At 35.9% G+C, this 18,999-nt stretch overlaps 15 non-coding genes and 3 pseudogenes across 15 annotated transcripts; all 18 read left to right on the forward strand.

Annotated features, from left to right (window-relative positions):
- The first annotated feature begins 54 nt into the window (after positions 1-54).
- Positions 55-173, forward strand: LOC126889006 (5S ribosomal RNA). Its single transcript, XR_007699811.1, has one exon. It is a non-coding gene; the product is annotated as a 5S ribosomal RNA (ribosomal RNA).
- A 305-nt stretch (positions 174-478) lies between these two features.
- On the forward strand, positions 479-597 carry LOC126889084 (5S ribosomal RNA). Its single transcript, XR_007699888.1, has one exon. It is a non-coding gene; the product is annotated as a 5S ribosomal RNA (ribosomal RNA).
- Positions 598-902: 305 nt separating this feature from the next.
- Positions 903-1,021, forward strand: LOC126889134 (5S ribosomal RNA; annotated as a pseudogene).
- A 305-nt stretch (positions 1,022-1,326) lies between these two features.
- LOC126889095 (5S ribosomal RNA) lies at positions 1,327-1,445 on the forward strand. The gene has a single exon (XR_007699899.1). It is a non-coding gene; the product is annotated as a 5S ribosomal RNA (ribosomal RNA).
- Positions 1,446-1,750: 305 nt separating this feature from the next.
- On the forward strand, positions 1,751-1,869 carry LOC126889102 (5S ribosomal RNA). Its single transcript, XR_007699906.1, has one exon. It is a non-coding gene; the product is annotated as a 5S ribosomal RNA (ribosomal RNA).
- A 305-nt stretch (positions 1,870-2,174) lies between these two features.
- LOC126889002 (5S ribosomal RNA) lies at positions 2,175-2,293 on the forward strand. The gene has a single exon (XR_007699807.1). It is a non-coding gene; the product is annotated as a 5S ribosomal RNA (ribosomal RNA).
- Positions 2,294-2,598: 305 nt separating this feature from the next.
- LOC126889032 (5S ribosomal RNA) lies at positions 2,599-2,717 on the forward strand. The gene has a single exon (XR_007699837.1). It is a non-coding gene; the product is annotated as a 5S ribosomal RNA (ribosomal RNA).
- A 305-nt stretch (positions 2,718-3,022) lies between these two features.
- Positions 3,023-3,141, forward strand: LOC126889137 (5S ribosomal RNA; annotated as a pseudogene).
- Positions 3,142-3,446: 305 nt separating this feature from the next.
- Positions 3,447-3,565, forward strand: LOC126889103 (5S ribosomal RNA). Its single transcript, XR_007699907.1, has one exon. It is a non-coding gene; the product is annotated as a 5S ribosomal RNA (ribosomal RNA).
- Positions 3,566-3,870: 305 nt separating this feature from the next.
- Positions 3,871-3,989, forward strand: LOC126889109 (5S ribosomal RNA). Its single transcript, XR_007699913.1, has one exon. It is a non-coding gene; the product is annotated as a 5S ribosomal RNA (ribosomal RNA).
- Positions 3,990-4,294: 305 nt separating this feature from the next.
- On the forward strand, positions 4,295-4,413 carry LOC126889004 (5S ribosomal RNA). The gene has a single exon (XR_007699809.1). It is a non-coding gene; the product is annotated as a 5S ribosomal RNA (ribosomal RNA).
- Positions 4,414-4,718: 305 nt separating this feature from the next.
- On the forward strand, positions 4,719-4,837 carry LOC126889106 (5S ribosomal RNA). The gene has a single exon (XR_007699910.1). It is a non-coding gene; the product is annotated as a 5S ribosomal RNA (ribosomal RNA).
- A 305-nt stretch (positions 4,838-5,142) lies between these two features.
- LOC126889117 (5S ribosomal RNA) lies at positions 5,143-5,261 on the forward strand. The gene has a single exon (XR_007699921.1). It is a non-coding gene; the product is annotated as a 5S ribosomal RNA (ribosomal RNA).
- Positions 5,262-5,566: 305 nt separating this feature from the next.
- On the forward strand, positions 5,567-5,685 carry LOC126889022 (5S ribosomal RNA). The gene has a single exon (XR_007699826.1). It is a non-coding gene; the product is annotated as a 5S ribosomal RNA (ribosomal RNA).
- Positions 5,686-17,409: 11,724 nt separating this feature from the next.
- On the forward strand, positions 17,410-17,528 carry LOC126889129 (5S ribosomal RNA). The gene has a single exon (XR_007699933.1). It is a non-coding gene; the product is annotated as a 5S ribosomal RNA (ribosomal RNA).
- A 305-nt stretch (positions 17,529-17,833) lies between these two features.
- Positions 17,834-17,952, forward strand: LOC126889151 (5S ribosomal RNA; annotated as a pseudogene).
- A 304-nt stretch (positions 17,953-18,256) lies between these two features.
- Positions 18,257-18,375, forward strand: LOC126889140 (5S ribosomal RNA). Its single transcript, XR_007699935.1, has one exon. It is a non-coding gene; the product is annotated as a 5S ribosomal RNA (ribosomal RNA).
- Positions 18,376-18,680: 305 nt separating this feature from the next.
- LOC126889005 (5S ribosomal RNA) lies at positions 18,681-18,799 on the forward strand. Its single transcript, XR_007699810.1, has one exon. It is a non-coding gene; the product is annotated as a 5S ribosomal RNA (ribosomal RNA).
- The last annotated feature ends 200 nt before the right edge of the window (positions 18,800-18,999 follow it).

Consider the following 18,999-nt stretch of genomic DNA (forward strand, 5'->3'; position numbering starts at 1 on the left):
ACAACCTGGACTATCACTTACTCATTTTTATATCAATTTGTTTCATTTATAATCGGCAACGGCCATACCACACTGAATATACCGGTTCTCGTCCGATCACCGAAGTCAAGCAGTGTCGGGTGCGGTTAGTACTTGGATGGGTGACCGCTTGGGAACACCGCATGATGTTGCCTTCCTTTTTTTCCTTGTTTAACTTTTGATATTATTTTAATAAGAATAACACTGAGCCATTGACAAAAATGAAATGCATATTATGAAAGTTGTACATTCAAGTGTAATATTATTCAGTAGGACTAGGGCATATGTTCTACACTTTAGCAAAACAAACTAGAAGTAAAGCAGAAAGAAAACAGTATATTGCAAATACAATTGTGCAATAGAAGAAACCAAATCAGAAACATTTTACATGAGGGAGCAACCTCTCACAACCTGGACTATCACTTACTCATTTTTATATCAATTTGTTTCATTTATAATCGGCAACGGCCATACCACACTGAATATACCGGTTCTCGTCCGATCACCGAAGTCAAGCAGTGTCGGGTGCGGTTAGTACTTGGATGGGTGACCGCTTGGGAACACCGCATGTTGTTGCCTTCCTTTTTTTCCTTGTTTAACTTTTGATATTATTTTAATAAGAATAACACTGGGCCATTGACAAAAATGAAATACATATTATGAAAGTTGTACATTCAAGTGTAATATTATTCAGTAGGACAATGGCATGTGTTCTATATTTTAGCAAAGCAAACGAGAAGTAAAGCAGAAAGAAACCAGTATATTGCAAATACAATTATGCAATAGAAGAAACCGAATCAGAAACATTTTACATGAGGGAGCAACCTTTCACAACCTGGACTATCACTTACTCATTTTTAAATCAATTTGTTTCATTTATAATCGGCAACGGCCATATCACACTGAATATACCGGTTCTCGTCCGATCACCGAAGTCAAGCAGTGTCGGGTGCGGTTATTAGTTGGATGGGTGACCGCTTGGGAACACCGCATGTTGTTGCCTTCCTTTTTTTCCTTGTTTAACTTTTGATATTATTTTAATAAGAATAACACTGGGCCATTGACAAAAATGAAATACATATTATGAAAGTTGTACATTCAGGTGTAATATTATTCAGTAGGACTAGGGCATGTGTTCTATAGTTTAGCAAAACAAACGAGAAGTAAAGCAGAAAGAAACCAGTATATTGCAAATACAATTATGCAATAGAAGACACCGAATCAGAAACATTTTACATGATGGAGCAACCTTTCACAACCTGGACTATCACTTACTCATTTTTAAATCAATTTGTTTCAGTTATAATCGGCAACGGCCATACCACACTGAATATACCGGTTCTCGTCCGATCACCGAAGTCAAGCAGTGTCGGGTGCGGTTAGTACTTGGATGGGTGACCGCTTGGGAACACCGCATGTTGTTGCCTTCCTTTTTTTCCTTGTTTAACTTTTGATATAATTTTAATAAGAATAACACTGGGCCATTGACAAAAATTAAATACATATTATGAAAGTTGTACATTCAAGTGTAATATTATTCAGTAGGACTATGGCATGTGTTCTATAGTTTAGCAAAGCAAACTAGAAGTAAAGCAGAAAGAAAACAGTATATTGCAAATACAATTGTGCAATAGAAGAAACCAAATCAGAAACATTTTACATGAGGGAGCAACCTCTCACAACCTGGACTATCACTTACTCATTTTTATATCAATTTGTTTCATTTATAATCGGCAACGGCCATACCACACTGAATATACCGGTTCTCGTCCGATCACCGAAGTCAAGCAGTGTCTGGTGCGGTTAGTACTTGGATGGGTGACCGCTTGGGAACACCGCATGTTGTTGCCTTCCTTTTATTCCTTGTTTAACTTTTGATATTATTTTAATAAGAATATCACTGAGCCATTGATAAAAATGAAATGCATATTATGAAAGTTGTACATTCAAGTGTAATATTATTCAGTAGGACTAGGGCATGTGCTCTACACTTTAGCAAAACAAACTAGAAGTAAAGCAGAAAGAAAACAGTATATTGCAAATACAATTGTGCAATAGAAGAAACCAAATCAGAAACATTTTACATGAGGGAGCAACCTCTCACAACCTGGACTATCACTTACTCATTTTTATATCAATTTGTTTCATTTATAATCGGCAACGGCCATACCACACTGAATATACCGGTTCTCGTCCGATCACCGTAGTCAAGCAGTGTCGGGTGCGGTTAGTACTTGGATGGGTGACCGCTTGGGAACACCGCATGTTGTTGCCTTCCTTTTTTTCCTTGTTTAACTTTTGATATTATTTTAATAAGAATAACACTGGGCCATTGACAAAAATGAAATACATATTATGAAAGTTGTACATTCAAGTGTAATATTATTCAGTAGGACAATGGCATGTGTTCTATATTTTAGCAAAGCAAACGAGAAGTAAAGCAGAAAGAAACCAGTATATTGCAAATACAATTATGCAATAGAAGAAACCGAATCAGAAACATTTTACATGAGGGAGCAACCTTTCACAACCTGGACTATCACTTACTCATTTTTAAATCAATTTGTTTCATTTATAATCGGCAACGGCCATACCACACTGAATATACCGGTTCTCGTCCGATCACCGAAGTCAAGCAGTGTCGGGTGCGGTTAGTACTTGGATGGGTGACCGCTTGGGAACACCGCATGTTATTGCCTTCCTTTTTTTCCTTGTTTAACTTTTGATATTATTTTAATAAGAATAACACTGGGCCATTGACAAAAATGAAATACATATTATGAAAGTTGTACATTCAAGTGTAATATTATTCAGTAGGACTAGGGCATGTGTTCTATAGTTTAGCAAAACAAACGAGAAGTAAAGCAGAAAGAAACCAGTATATTGCAAATACAATTATGCAATAGAAGACACCGAATCAGAAACATTTTACATGATGGAGCAACCTTTCACAACCTGGACTATCACTTACTCATTTTTAAATCAATTTGTTTCATTTATAATCGGCAACGGCCATACCACACTGAATATACCGGTTCTCGTCCGATCACCGAAGTCAAGCATTGTCGGGTGCGGTTATTAGTTGGATGGGTGACCGCTTGGGAACACCGCATGTTGTTGCCTTCCTTTTTTTCCTTGTTTAACTTTTGATATTATTTTAATAAGAATAACACTGGGCCATTGACAAAAATGAAATACATATTATGAAAGTTGTACATTCAAGTGTAATATTATTCAGTAGGACTATGGCATGTGTTCTATAGTTTAGCAAAGCAAACTAGAAGTAAAGCAGAAAGAAAACAGTATATTGCAAATACAATTGTGCAATAGAAGAAACCAAATCAGAAACATTTTACATGAGGGAGCAACCTCTCACAACCTGGACTATCACTTACTCATTTTTATATCAATTTGTTTCATTTATAATCGGCAACGGCCATACCACACTGAATATACCGGTTCTCGTCCGATCACCGAAGTCAAGCAGTGTCTGGTGCGGTTAGTACTTGGATGGGTGACCGCTTGGGAACACCGCATGTTGTTGCCTTCCTTTTATTCCTTGTTTAACTTTTGATATTATTTTAATAAGAATATCACTGAGCCATTGATAAAAATTAAATACATATTATGAAAGTTGTACATTCAAGTGTAATATTATTCAGTAGGACTATGGCATGTGTTCTATAGTTTAGCAAAGCAAACTAGAAGTAAAGCAGAAAGAAAACAGTATATTGCAAATACAATTGTGCAATAGAAGAAACCAAATCAGAAACATTTTACATGAGGGAGCAACCTCTCACAACCTGGACTATCACTTACTCATTTTTATATCAATTTGTTTCATTTATAATCGGCAACGGTCATACCACACTGAATATACCGGTTCTCGTCCGATCACCGAAGTCAAGCAGTGTCTGGTGCGGTTAGTACTTGGATGGGTGACCGCTTGGGAACACCGCATGTTGTTGCCTTCCTTTTATTCCTTGTTTAACTTTTGATATTATTTTAATAAGAATATCACTGAGCCATTGATAAAAATGAAATGCATATTATGAAAGTTGTACATTCAAGTGTAATATTATTCAGTAGGACTAGGGCATGTGTTCTACACTTTAGCAAAACAAACTAGAAGTAAAGCAGAAAGAAAACAGTATATTGCAAATACAATTGTGCAATAGAAGAAACCAAATCAGAAACATTTTACATGAGGGAGCAACCTCTCACAACCTGGACTATCACTTACTCATTTTTATATCAATTTGTTTCATTTATAATCGGCAACGGCCATACCACACTGAATATACCGGTTCTCGTCCGATCACCGTAGTCAAGCAGTGTCGGGTGCGGTTAGTACTTGGATGGGTGACCGCTTGGGAACACCGCATGTTGTTGCCTTCCTTTTTTTCCTTGTTTAACTTTTGATATTATTTTAATAAGAATAACACTGGGCCATTGACAAAAATGAAATACATATTATGAAAGTTGTACATTCAAGTGTAATATTATTCAGTAGGACAATGGCATGTGTTCTATATTTTAGCAAAGCAAACGAGAAGTAAAGCAGAAAGAAACCAGTATATTGCAAATACAATTATGCAATAGAAGAAACCGAATCAGAAACATTTTACATGAGGGAGCAACCTTTCACAACCTGGACTATCACTTACTCATTTTTAAATCAATTTGTTTCATTTATAATCGGCAACGGCCATACCACACTGAATATACCGGTTCTCGTCCGATCACCGAAGTCAAGCAGTGTCGGGTGCGGTTAGTACTTGGATGGGTGACCGCTTGGGAACACCGCATGTTGTTGCCTTCCTTTTTTTCCTTGTTTAACTTTTGATATTATTTTAATAAGAATAACACTGGGCCATTGACAAAAATGAAATACATATTATGAAAGTTGTACATTCAAGTGTAATATTATTCAGTAGGACAATGGCATGTGTTCTATATTTTAGCAAAGCAAACGAGAAGTAAAGCAGAAAGAAACCAGTATATTGCAAATACAATTATGCAATAGAAGAAACCGAATCAGAAACATTTTACATGAGGGAGCAACCTTTCACAACCTGGACTATCACTTACTCATTTTTAAATCAATTTGTTTCATTTATAATCGGCAACGGCCATACCACACTGAATATACCGGTTCTCGTCCGATCACCGAAGTCAAGCAGTGTCGGGTGCGGTTAGTACTTGGATGGGTGACCGCTTGGGAACACCGCATGTTGTTGCCTTCCTTTTTTTCCTTGTTTAACTTTTGATATTATTTTAATAAGAATAACACTGGGCCATTGACAAAAATGAAATACATATTATGAAAGTTGTACATTCAAGTGTAATATTATTCAGTAGGACTAGGGCATGTGTTCTATAGTTTAGCAAAACAAACGAGAAGTAAAGCAGAAAGAAACCAGTATATTGCAAATACAATTATGCAATAGAAGACACCGAATCAGAAACATTTTACATGATGGAGCAACCTTTCACAACCTGGACTATCACTTACTCATTTTTGAATCAATTTGTTTCAGTTATAATCGGCAACGGCCATACCACACTGAATATACCGGTTCTCGTCCGATCACCGAAGTCAAGCAGTGTAGGGTGCGGTTAATACTTGGATGGGTGACCGCTTGGGAACACCGCATGTTGTTGCCTTCCTTTTTTTCCTTGTTTAACTTTTGATATTATTTTAATAAGAATAACACTGGGCCATTGACAAAAATGAAATACATATTATGAAAGTTGTACATTCAAGTGTAATATTATTCAGTAGGACAATGGCATGTGTTCTATATTTTAGCAAAGCGAACGAGAAGTAAAGCAGAAAGAAACCAGTATATTGCAAATACAATTATGCAATAGAAGATTGATATTATTTTAATAAGAATATCACTGAGCCATTGATAAAAACGAAATGCATATTATGAAAGTTGTACATTCAAGTGTAATATTATAGTCCACTGAAATATTCTCAACTGCTCAAAATTGGCAAAGAAGACGAAAACCTTTTGCAAATATGTTTTCGACCCTCAGGAATCCGAATCTGAAATTAGTTTTGCGAGAAAATGCCGGGAAATCCGGAAAAATCGTAAAATAGAGCTTTTCTTCAGTTTTCTTGAAAACTACAATAGCTAGCGGAAAAATAATCAAACCGTCGTGTTTATTGGACGATTTTACATAAAAATAGATGTGCTTTTTTGCGAGAAAATGCCAGGAAATCCGGAAAAATCGTAAAATAGAGATTTTTCGCAATTTTCTCGACAACTACAGTAGCTAGCGGAAAAATAATTAAACCATTGTGTTTATTGGACGAGTTTACATAAAAATAGATGTGCTTTTTTGCGAGAAAATGCCGGGAAATCCGGAAAAATCGAAAAATAGAGATTTTCCTCAATTTTCTCGAAAACTACAGTGGCTAGCGGAAAAATAATCAAACCATGGTGTTTATTGGATGATTTTACATAAAAATTGATGTGCTTTTTTGCGAGAAAATGCAAGGAAATCCGGAAAATTGTAAAATAGGAGATTTTACGCAATTTTCTCGAAAACTACAGTAGCTAGCGGAAAAATAATTAAACCATCGTGTTTATTGGATGATTTTACATAAGAATAGATGTTTACTAAAAAATAAAAGTAATCCCAACGATAAGGAATTAAATTCTTGTGTAAAGTGATAAAAACTTGTGTGATCGAATATAAACAAAGCAGGTTTTACAGTAGGTGGAAACAAAACAATATAATATTATTGTGAATTGTGAATGGTGTATTTCTACAGGAAAATAAAGCATATTAATAAACAGAATCAGCTGAAAGTAGAAAACTTTATTATAATATAATTAATGTTATTATAAACAGATAACCAGGGCCGGATTTTGATTTTTACCTAGGAATAAAAGTGCTGGAAAATTAGTAACGGCCAGCACTTGCGCGGGTGGGAATTTGAACTGTGAGTAGAGTTCTCCACGAAACTTCACCCGTGACGCATTGACTAATAACTCTAGCACGAAAAATAACTAGGAATTAAGAACAATGAGTTCAAATAGCGAATTAGCTGATGAAATGAAAAGGAGAAGGGAAGAGGAGGAATATCCCAGCAAAAAATCAAAAAGAACAGCTATATCATCACAAAAAATAGGTGAAGAAAACATAAGCGAAATGGAACAAATGATGAAAATGATGAGAGAATTAGCAATGGATATAAAAGACATAAAAAAAATAACAATATAGATCTGCAGACGAAATCACACAACTAAAGAATGAAATTAAAGAACTGAAAGATCCACAAAGCGGCTACAAAGATGAAATAAAAAAGCTGCGAGAAACAAACGAAAAAGCTATAAAACAAATAGGTCAATTAGAAAAAGAAATTAGTAAAGCAAATGAAAAAAATAGAGAAATTGGAAAATGAAAGATAGAGGAAAAATGTAATAATCATCATCATCAATGGTGCTACAGCCCTATGAAAGAGCCTCGACCTTCCCAAGTCTATTACGCCAGTCAGTCCTATCCATTGCCAACCGTTGCCAGTTTGCTGCGCCTATTTTTCTCCCATCCTCAGCTACGCCATATTTCCATCTAAGTTTTTTCCTACCCCTATTTCTACTTCCCACCGGTTGTGACATAAGGATTCTTCTAGGAGGGTTGTTATGCTGTGACCTTGCTAGATGTCCTGACCATCTTAGTCTTCCTATTCTTATAAGAGATACTACGTCTTAAAAAATGTAATAATACAAGGAATAAAAATTGATACAAATGATCAAAAAGTTTTACGAGGGGTTATGGAGAATTTTATAGAAAAAGATCTACAAGTTTCAGTAGATGTAAATGGAGCAAGGAAAATAGGAGAAAATACTGTCATAGTGGAACTTAACGGGGTGAAAAACAAAATAGAAGTAATGAAATATGTCAAAAGAAGAAAGAATTATCCAGAAAGAAATTAGAAGCAAGGCTATGGTAGAGAGGCATAATGGAAAAAATGGAAAAATAGGATACCAGAAGCTAATCATTAATGGTGAAAAATGGACATGGAAAAGCAGTCAACAACAACTCAAAAGAGAAAAATATACAGCCAAAAAACTAGCAATACAACTAAAGCAGACTGAAATAACAGAGACGACATGGCAAAGTAAAGGTACACCAAATAGACAAAGTGTACAGATTATTAATGAAAAGAAGCCCGTAAACGAACATATATTAGTAGGAACATGGAATGTAAGAGGAACATACGAAGAAGGAAAACTGAAACACCTAGTAGATGAATGCAAAAAATATAAATTCGAAATAGTAGCACTACAAGAAACGAAACAACTAGGCAAAAACTCAATGGAAATAAATGACTATTTATTTTTCAATAGCGGAGGGGAAAATAGAATGTTAGGCACAGGATTTGTAGTAAACAAAAAGCTGAAAGATCTAATCGTTGATTTTAAACCAATTTCAGAGAGAATATGCATACTAAGAATAAGAGGAAAATACCAAAAAATAACATTTTTAAACATACATGCACCGATGTGGGGTGTAAGAATGTGTTATAGAGGTAGCACCTTTTATTGGAACGACCACATGAAACGTCATCGACGGGAGATTGTTTTTGATAACTGGTCCTCATAAGGCACTCAACTCTCACCACTTATGGCTCCACGTGCCACATCCCGGGCAACTGCATTGGTCTGCAGGCTAAACTAAGTGAGGGTAGCCAGACATGGTGATAGGTTGGACGGTGGCAGCTGGTTGTTACAAAACTGACCATGCGGCGAGAATCATAGCCACAGAAACGGCACATATACAGCGTTGCAGAATTCAAAGGGAAACCACTGCACTATTTTCCCAAGAGAATTTCTTCCCATAACGATGACAATTTCAGTAAGTGAAGATGGAATGTGTAGCGACCCGACTCACGCCATCTCGGTTCCGGGTCGGATGGTGTGAAATTTGCTACCGGCTGCCAAGGTGTGAGGGACCAGAACCCTGGCAGAAATTGTGAGACTGAATCCAAATTTTCATTTAATTTAAGAAAATGTCAGCGAATTGGTACATGGAACGTCCAAGGACTGATCCAAAACCCAGGAAGGTTACACATAATTGAAAAAGAAATGGCAGACCACAATCTTTCGGTACTGGGACTCTCTGAAACTCACTGGAGACGTAAAGGGCATTTTAAACAACTGCTGGCAACGTCGTCTATTTTTCAGGCCCAGATAACAAAAGTACAAATGGAGTCGCAATAATTGTACCCTCTAAACTTAACGACTGCGTAATTGGATATAATACTATTGATGGCAGGATAATAACCCCTAAAATGAGAATATCCACCAATACCCTACACCTTGTCTAGGTATACGCTCCTACAACAGCTGCACAAGAAGACATCAACAGGTTCTATGGTCGTCTAGAAGAAACTGTTCGCGCTATTCCGAAACGTGAACTCATCATAATTTTAGGAGATTTTAACGCCAAAGTGGTGTCATCTAATGAAAATATTGAAGGAGTGCTGGGCAAAAATGGACTGGTACAGAGAAATGAGAATGGCGACCGTCTAGTGGAGTTTTGTGTAGAACAACATCTTGTAGATCAACATCATAGACCTAGAATGTAGAAACAACAAGGAATCAAATAGACTACATCCTAATAAGATCAAGATGTGACAAGTCAGATCGCAGACTGTGGAAGCGATCATCAACTCCTGGTATTGAACGTTCGACTTCGTTTTTAAAGTTCCCAAAAGAAGACCCCAGAGAAAAGTCATGTCTCTAAATCCATCAAAAATCCATCACCATCAGCACAACCTAGAAGAAGCTCTCTCTTTAGACCAAGTAGATAGTGACCCTGAAAGCACTTGGATTTATTTCAAAGATAAGGTAATCGAGGCTGCAATAGACTGTGAGACAGCGGTTTCCACTGGCCGTAAGCCATGGATATCTGATAATAAGTGGACTGTTATTCATCGCAGAAAATAACACAAAGCTAGACACGGAACAAACGATGAATATAGAGAGTTATCGAAAGAAATCAAAAAACAGTGCGGCAAAGACAAAGCTGATTACATCTATCAAATATGCAGAGAGATAGAGGAACATGGCTGTCGAAATGAACCGAGGGATTTATTCCAGAAGATCAAACTCCTTACCAGAGAATTTAAACCTCAAACGTGGTCTGTAATAGATAAGGAAGGTAATCTAAAGACCGATACTGACGAAATATTGGAAAAATGGCGAAACTACTGTGACGAGCTATATAAAAATAACGAGGTATCAGCAGAAAATCAGTGGCCCTCTAACTACCCTAGAGAACCTACTGTCTTACTCGCTGAAGTCAAAAATACAATTAAATCACTAAAGAGAAATAAATCCCCAGGCATTGATTCAATACCATGTGAAATACTACAGTTACTAGGTGACAAAGGACTACATATCATCCATTCTATCTGTGTCGCTGTTTGGAATTCAGGAAAATGGCCATCTGATTGGTGCACCTCAATTTATATCCCGCTACAGAAAAAAGGAACTACTACCAGATGTGAAAGCTACCGCACACTGTCACTAATAACACATGCTAGTAAAATCTTGTTGCATACCATCAAAAACAGATTAAAAACCTATCTACATTACCAAATACCTCAGGAACAAGCGGGATTTGTAAAGGGTAAAGGTAGAAGGGAACAAATCCTGAACCTGAGACAACTTATTTAAAAGTCTAGAGAATTTCAAGTACCTATGATTATATGCTTCGTTGACTACCAAAGGCATTTGATTGTGTAAGCTGGATAAATCTGTGGTCAATTTTAATAGAAATGGGCGCACCAATGCACCTGGTGACACTTATTAAAAATCTGTACCAGTCTAATATAGCGACATTACGACTAGATCAGAAGTTCTCAAACCAATTCAAGACCGAGAGAGGTGTTAGACAAGGATGCGTGTTGTCACCTGACTTATTTAACATTTATGGTGAACATGTCATGAGGATGGTTTTAGAAGGATGGGTCTTTAGAAGGATAGGAAAATCTCCAACTTGAGATTTGCTGATGACACTACACTTATAGCAGCAAATGAGAAAGAAATGTTTGATCTTCTGCGAAGAGTTGAGCACGAATGCAATAAAGTTGGTCTGAAAATCAATAAAGCTAAGACAAAAATAATGGTGGTCGACAGATTCGACACTATTCAACTGACTAACATGTTACAGGAATACCAGATAGTAAACACCTTTGTCTATCTTGGGTCTAGTATAACTAACGATGGCAACTGTGAAGCAGAAGTTCGGAGACGTATTGGTATGGCAAAAAATGCGATGAGTCGCCTAACTAAAGTTTGGAAAGACAGATCTATCTCTCAAAATATCAAGATGAGACTGGTGAATGCCCTTGTATTCTCAATATTTCTATACGGAGCAGAGACTTGGATTCTTCGCGCATGCGAGCGCCAAAAAATTGATGCCTTTGAGATGTGGTGCTGGGGAAGAATGCTGCGCATACCATAGACAGCTCATAGAACAAACGTTTCCATTCTAAACCAACTCAATATTAAAAAAAGGCTGTCCACAATATGACTGCAACGACTTCTGCAATTCTTTGGTCACGTGGTTCGCAGAGGTGACGACAGTTTGGAGAGATTAATTGTTTCTGGGAACGTTCCGGGGAGAAGATCAAGACGACGATCACCAACTAGATGGTCCGATTAAATAAATAATTCAGCTGGAAACTCATTCTGCGAAGCTCTTAGAGTAGCTGAAAATAGGGACCAATGGAGAAAGATTGTTAGGAATATTGGAAGAAATCACGATCCTCGGTAATGGGGAAACGACAAGAGAGAGAGAGAGAGAGATGCACCGACTGAAGAGAAAAACATAGAGATAAAGGAAGACTTCTACAGTCAAATAGATACAGTATTCGAAAATATTCCCAAATACGATATAAAAATAGTACTAGGTGATGCTAATGCCAAAATAGGAAAGAAGAAATATATACACCCACCATAGGAAAATAAAGTCTGCATGAAACAACGAATGAAAATGGTCACCTCTTAATAGATTTTGCAAAAGAAAGAAACATGATCGTTATGAGCACGTACTTTCAACACAAAAGAATATACCAAGAAACATGGAGATCACCACATGGGAAAACCATAAACCAAATAGATCATGTGCTCGTCGAAAAAGACATGGAAAAATGTATAAAGAACATAAGAACATACAGAGGACCAGATGCAGACACAGATCACTTTATAGTCGGAATACAACTGAAACAAAGATAAATTGAAATGCATAGAGGAAAACTATAAAAATGAAGAAGACAGAAACTTATATCAAGGAGTAAAAAAATGAGAAAAGGGGGTTCCAAAGAAAACCTGTACACTAAAAAAGCAAAAATATAAGGAATTTAGTAAGCGACGAAGAAATACTGAACAGATGGAGAGAATACTTCGAAGAGCTTCTAAATGAAATTCCCACAACAGAATATGCAGAAGAAGAAGAAGAAGAACCGAATGAAAGTATTGATCAGGAAGAAATACAGGCCGCCTAATGAAAAAGAAATAAAAGAAATAATAGAGAAACTAAAGAAAAACAAGAGCCCAGGTAAGGATGAAATAACAGCGAAATGTTCTTAAATATGGAGGACCATTATTAATTAAGCATTTGGAAAAGCTGATAAAAGAAATTTGGGAACAAGAACACATACCAAAAGAATCGACAGAAGCTACACTGTGTCCAATTCACAAAAAAGGCGACAAAAGTTTATGCCATAATTACAGGGGAATAGTCCTACTGAACGTTGCATATAAAATATTTGCAGTACATATAAAAGACAAGATAACACAAAAGATAGATAATGACATAAGAGAATATCAATGTGGATTCAGAAGAGGAAGCAGCACGGTGGATCAAATTTTCCTACTGCATGAGATACAAGCGGAAAGCTACGAATACGGGAAATCTACAATGGCCCTATTCATTGACTTTAAACAAGCTTTTGACAGAGTCAAACGGAAAGAAATATACAAAGCACTATGTGAAATTGGAATTAGTGAAAAATTAATAAAGATGGTAAAAGTTACACTCAAAGAAACAGAACAGGGTTAAAATAAATCGAAAGGAAACAGATAAGTTTAGGGTCGGTGCAGGAGTACGACAAGGAGACCCACTGTCATCACTGTTGTTCAGTATCCTTCTTGAAATGGTCATCAGAGAAGCCGAAATTAACAGGACATGACTTGTATACCAACGAAAACAAACACCAATGCTTGGCATTCGCTGATGACATAGTAATGATAGCCAGAAGTAAACAAGAATTAAAAGAAATACTAAAAAGACTAGAGGCGATAGGAAGAAAGAAAGAGATATACATAAACGAAGAAAAGACTAAATATATGGAATGGACAGAACGAGAATACACACAAGGACAATATCTGACAATAAACACAGAAGCAAAATATATGAATTCGAAGAAGTAGAGAGATTCCAATATCTAGGAGCGACATTCACTAGGAGACCAAATATAAAAGAAGAAATCCAAGCGAGAATTATGGCTGGTAGTCGTTGTATTTTTGCTCTAAACAACTTATTAAGAAATAACAACATATCTAGAGGGGCTAAGATAAGAATATACAAGACAGTGATAAGACCTATAGTCTTGTATGTCAGTGAAACATGGACGATGAACAAATCCAAGCAAGTAATGCTTAAAGTGTGGGAAAGAAAAGTCCTAAGAAAAATATTTAGCGGAAAGATATGGAATGGAATGTGGATAAGAAGACCAAATGTAGAACTGGAGAGGATGTATGGTGAACCAAACATAGTAGGGATCATAAAATCACAAAAACTGAGATGGTTGGGACATATCCAAAGGATGCCAAACACGAGAATTCCAAAAAAATACTAACGAGAGGAATAGGAGGAAAGAAGAAGAAAGGTAAACCGAAAACCAGATGGAAGAAAGATGTTGAAAAAGACAAGTTTCTGACTTCTTCATTTTTATAGTTTTCCAATATGCATTTCAATTTATCTTCGTTGTATGTACTTTCTTTTCTTTGCTCTTACGATTCTTTTAGTTCGTTTTCTTTGTTCTTTGTAATTTATCTTTATCTCTGGTGTTTTCACTTGCATCATTTTGAGTCTTAACTTATTTCTTTCATCCAGTTCTATTTTACATTCCTTATCAAACCATTTTTCCACCTTCATACGTTCTCTAATTGTTTCATTTCTTACATGTTCTAATCTCGAAACCTGACAACTTCTCCTCAAAAAGTCCATTTCTGTACTAAGTAGCTTCTTTTTATTTCTTGCACTTATGTCCCAAACCTCTGCACCGTATCTTCATTATACTTTCATATATTCTTCTCTTTGTTTCCTTCCTGATATCTTTGTCCCATGAAATTGAATTGATCTAGTGATGCTTCTACCTTTATTGATCCTGTGTTTTATTTCATCTTCACTATTTCCTCGTTTGTTAAATATAGCTCCCAAATATTTGCATTGTTTCACACCAAAAACAATATGTCCTTGCTCCAATGGTAGGTTTTCAATGTCTTCGTTTCCCACTATGAAGTATTCTGACTTATCCATATTTATTACTAATCCTCATTGTTTCATGCAGACTTTATTTTCCTATGGTGGGTGTGTATATTTCTTCTTTTCCTATTTTGACATTAGCATCACCTAGTACTATTTTTATATCGTATTTAGGAATATTTTCGAATAAGTACTGTATCTATTTGACTGTAGAAGTCTTCCTTTATCTCTATGTTTTTCTCTTCAGTCGGTGCATGTATGTTTATAAATGTTATTTTTTGGTATTTTCCTCTTATTCTTAGTATGCATATTCTCTCTGAAATTGGTTTAAAGTCAACGATTAGATCTTTCAGCTTTTTGTTTACTACAAATCCTGTGCCTAACATTCTATTTTCCCCTCCGCTATTGAAAAATAAATAGTCATTTATTTCCATTGAGTTTTGGCCTAGTTGTTTCGTTTCTTGTAGTGCTACTATTTCGAATTTACATTTTTTGCATACATCTACTAGGTGTTTCAGTTTTCCTTCTTCGTATGTTCCTCTTACATTCCATGTTCCTACTAATATATGTTCGTTTACGGGCTTCTTTTCATTAATAATCTGTACACTTTGTCTATTTGGTGTACCTTTACTTTGCCATGTCGTCTCTGTTATTTCAGTCTGCTTTAGTTGTATTGCTAGTTTTTTGGTTGTATATTTTTCTCTCTTATGAGTTGTTGTTGACTGCTATTCCATGTCCATTTTCCATTATGCCTCTCTACCATAGCCTTGCTTCTAATTTCTTTCTGGATAATTCTTTCCTCTTTTGACATATTTCATTACATCTATTTTGTTTTTCACGCTGTTAAGTTCCACTATGACAGCATTTTCTCCTATTTTCCTTGCTCCATTTACATCTACTGAAACTTGTAGCTCTTTTTCTATAAAATTCTCCATAGCCCCTCGTAAAACTTTCTGATCATTTGTATCAATTTTTATTCCTTGTATTATTAGATTTTTTAAGACTTAGTATCTCTTATAAGAATAGGAAGACTAAGATGGGCAGGACATCTAGCAGGATCATAGCATAACAACCCTCCTAGAAGAATCCTTATGTCACAACCGGTGGGAAGTAGAAATAGGGGTAGGCCAAAACTTAGATGGAAAGATGGCGTAGATCAGGATGGGAGAAAAATAGGCGCAGCAAACTGGCAACGGTTGGCAATATTACTGGCGTAATAGACTTGGGAAGGTCGAGGCTCTTTCATAGGGCTGTAGCACCATTGATGATGATGATTATTACATTTTTCCTCTTTCTTTCATTTTCCAATTTCTCTATTTTTTCATTTGCTTTACTAATTTCTTTTTCTAATTGACCTATTTGTTTTATAGCTTTTTCGTTAGTTTCTCGCAGCTTTTTTATTTAATCTTTGTAGCCGCTTTGTTGATCTTTCAGTTCTTTAATTTAATTCTTTAGTTGTGTGATTTCGTCTCCAGATCTATATTGTTCTTTTTTTATGTCTTTTATATCCATTGCTAATTCTCTCATCATTTTCATCATGTTCCTCCTCTTCCCTTCTCCTTTTCATTTCATCAGCTAATTCGCTATCTGAACTCATTGTTCTTAATTCCTAGTTATTTTTCGTGCTAGAGTTATTAGTCAATGCGTCACGGGTGAAGTTTCGTGGAGAACTCTACTCACAGTTCAAATTCCCACCCGCGCCCGCGCTGGCCGTTACTAATTTTCCAGCACTTTTATTCCTAGGTAAAAATCAAAATCCGGCCCTGGTTATCTGTTTATAATAACATTAATTATATTATAATAAGGTTTTCTACTTTCAGCTGATTCTGTTTATTAATATGCTTTATTTTCCTGTAGAAATACACCATTCACAATTCACAATAATATTATATTGTTTTGTTTCCACCTACTGTAAAACCTGCTTTGTTTATATTCGATATCACACAAGTTTTTATCACTTTACACAAGAATTTAATTCCTTATCGTTGGGATTACTTTTATCTTTTAGTAAACATCTATTCTTATGTAAAATCGTCCAATAAACACGATGGTTTAATTATTTTTCCGCTAGCTACTGTAGTTTTCGAGAAAATTGCGTAAAATCTTATATTTTACAATTTTCCGGATTTCCTTGCATTTTCTCGTAAAAAAGCACATCTATTTTTATGTAAAATCGTCCAATAAACACCATGGTTTGATTATTTTTCCGCTAGCCACTGTAGTTTTCGAGAAAATTGCGGAAAATCTCTATATTACGATTTTTCCGGATTTCCCGGTATTTTCTCGCAAAAAAGCACATCTATTTTTATGTAAAATCGTCCAATAAACACGATGGTTTAATTATTTTTCCGCTAGCTACTGTAGTTGTCGAGAAAATTGCGAAAAATCTCTATTTTACGATTTTTCCGGATTTCCCGGCATTTTCTCGCAAAAAACCACATCTATTTTTATGTAAAATCGTCCAATAAACACGATGGTTTGATTATTTTTCCGGTAGCTATTGTAGTTTTCAAGAAAACTGCAGAAAAGCTCTATTTTACGATTTTTCCGGATTTCCCGGCATTTTCTCGCAAAACTAATTTCAGATTCGGATTCCTGAGGGTCGAAAACATATTTGCAAAAGGTTTTCGTCTTCTTTGCCAATTTTGAGCAGTTGAGAATATTTCAGTGGACTAATTATTCAGTAGGACTAGGGCATGTGTTCTACACTTTAGCAAAACAAACTAGAAGTAAAGCAGAAAGAAAACAGTATATTGCAAATACAATTGTGCAATAGAAGAAACCAAATCAGAAACATTTTACATGAGGGAGAAACCTCTCACAAACTGGACTATCACTTACTCATTTTTATATCAATTTGTTTCAGTTATAATCGGCAACGGCCATACCACACTGAATATACCGGTTCTCGTCCGATCACCGAAGTCAAGCAGTGTCGGGTGCGGTTAGTACTTGGATGGGTGACCGCTTGGGAACACCGCATGTTGTTGCCTTCCTTTTTTTCCTTGTTTAACTTTTGATATTATTTTAATAAGAATAACACTGGGCCATTGACAAAAATGAAATACATATTATGAAAGTTGTACATTCAAGTGTAATATTATTCAGTAGGACAATGGCATGTGTTCTATATTTTAGCAAAGCAAACGAGAAGTAAAGCAGAAAGAAACCAGTATATTGCAAATACAATTATGCAATAGAAGAAACCGAATCAGAAACATTTTACATGAGGGAGCAATCTTTCACAACCTGGACTATCACTTACTCATTTTTAAATCAATTTGTTTCATTTATAATCGGCAACGGCCATACCACACTGAATATACCGGTTCTCGTCCGATCACCGAAGTCAAGCAGTGTCGGGTGCGGTTATTACTTGGATGGGTGAGCGCTTGGGAACACCGCATGTTATTGCCTTCCTTTTTTCCTTGTTTAACTTTTGATATTATTTTAATAAGAATAACACTGGGCCATTGACAAAAATGAAATACATATTATGAAAGTTGTACATTCAAGTGTAATATTATTCAATAGGACTAGGGCATGTGTTCTATAGTTTAGCAAAACAAACGAGAAGTAAAGCAGAAAGAAACCAGTATATTGCAAATACAATTATGCAATAGAAGACACCGAATCAGAAACATTTTACATGATGGAGCAACCTTTCACAACCTGGACTATCACTTACTCATTTTTAAATCAATTTGTTTCAGTTATAATCGGCAACGGCCATACCACACTGAATATACCGGTTCTCGTCCGATCACCGAAGTCAAGCAGTGTCGGGTGCGGTTAGTACTTGGATGGGTGACCGCTTGGGAACACCGCATGTTGTTGCCTTCCTTTTTTTCCTTGTTTAACTTTTGATATTATTTTAATAAGAATAACACTGAGCCATTGACAAAAATGAAATGCATATTATGAAAGTTGTACATTCAAGTGTAATATTATTCAGTAGGACTAGGGCATGTGTTCTACACTTTAGCAAAACAAACTAGAAGTAAAGCAGAAAGAAAACAGTATATTGCAAATACAATTGTGCAATAGAAGAAACCAAATCAGAAACATTTTACATGAGGGAGCAACCTCTCACAACCTGGACTATCACTTACTCATTTTTATATCAATTTGTTTCATTTATAATCGGCAACGGCCATACCACACTGAATATACCGGTTCTCGTCCGATCACCGAAGTCAAGCAGTGTCGGATGCGGTTAGTACTTGGATGGGTGACCGCTTGGGAACACCGCATGTTGTTGCCTTCCTTTTTTTCCTTGTTTAACTTTTGATATTATTTTAATAAGAATAACACTGGGCCATTGACAAAAATGAAATACATATTATGAAAGTTGTACATTCAAGTGTAATATTATTCAGTAGGACAATGGCATGTGTTCTATATTTTAGCAAAGCAAACGAGAAGTAAAGCAGAAAGAAACCAGTATATTGCAAATACAATTAT

This window comes from Diabrotica virgifera, chromosome 7 (genome assembly GCF_917563875.1).
Source record: "Diabrotica virgifera virgifera chromosome 7, PGI_DIABVI_V3a".
Taxonomy (NCBI): Eukaryota; Metazoa; Arthropoda; class Insecta; order Coleoptera; family Chrysomelidae; genus Diabrotica; species Diabrotica virgifera.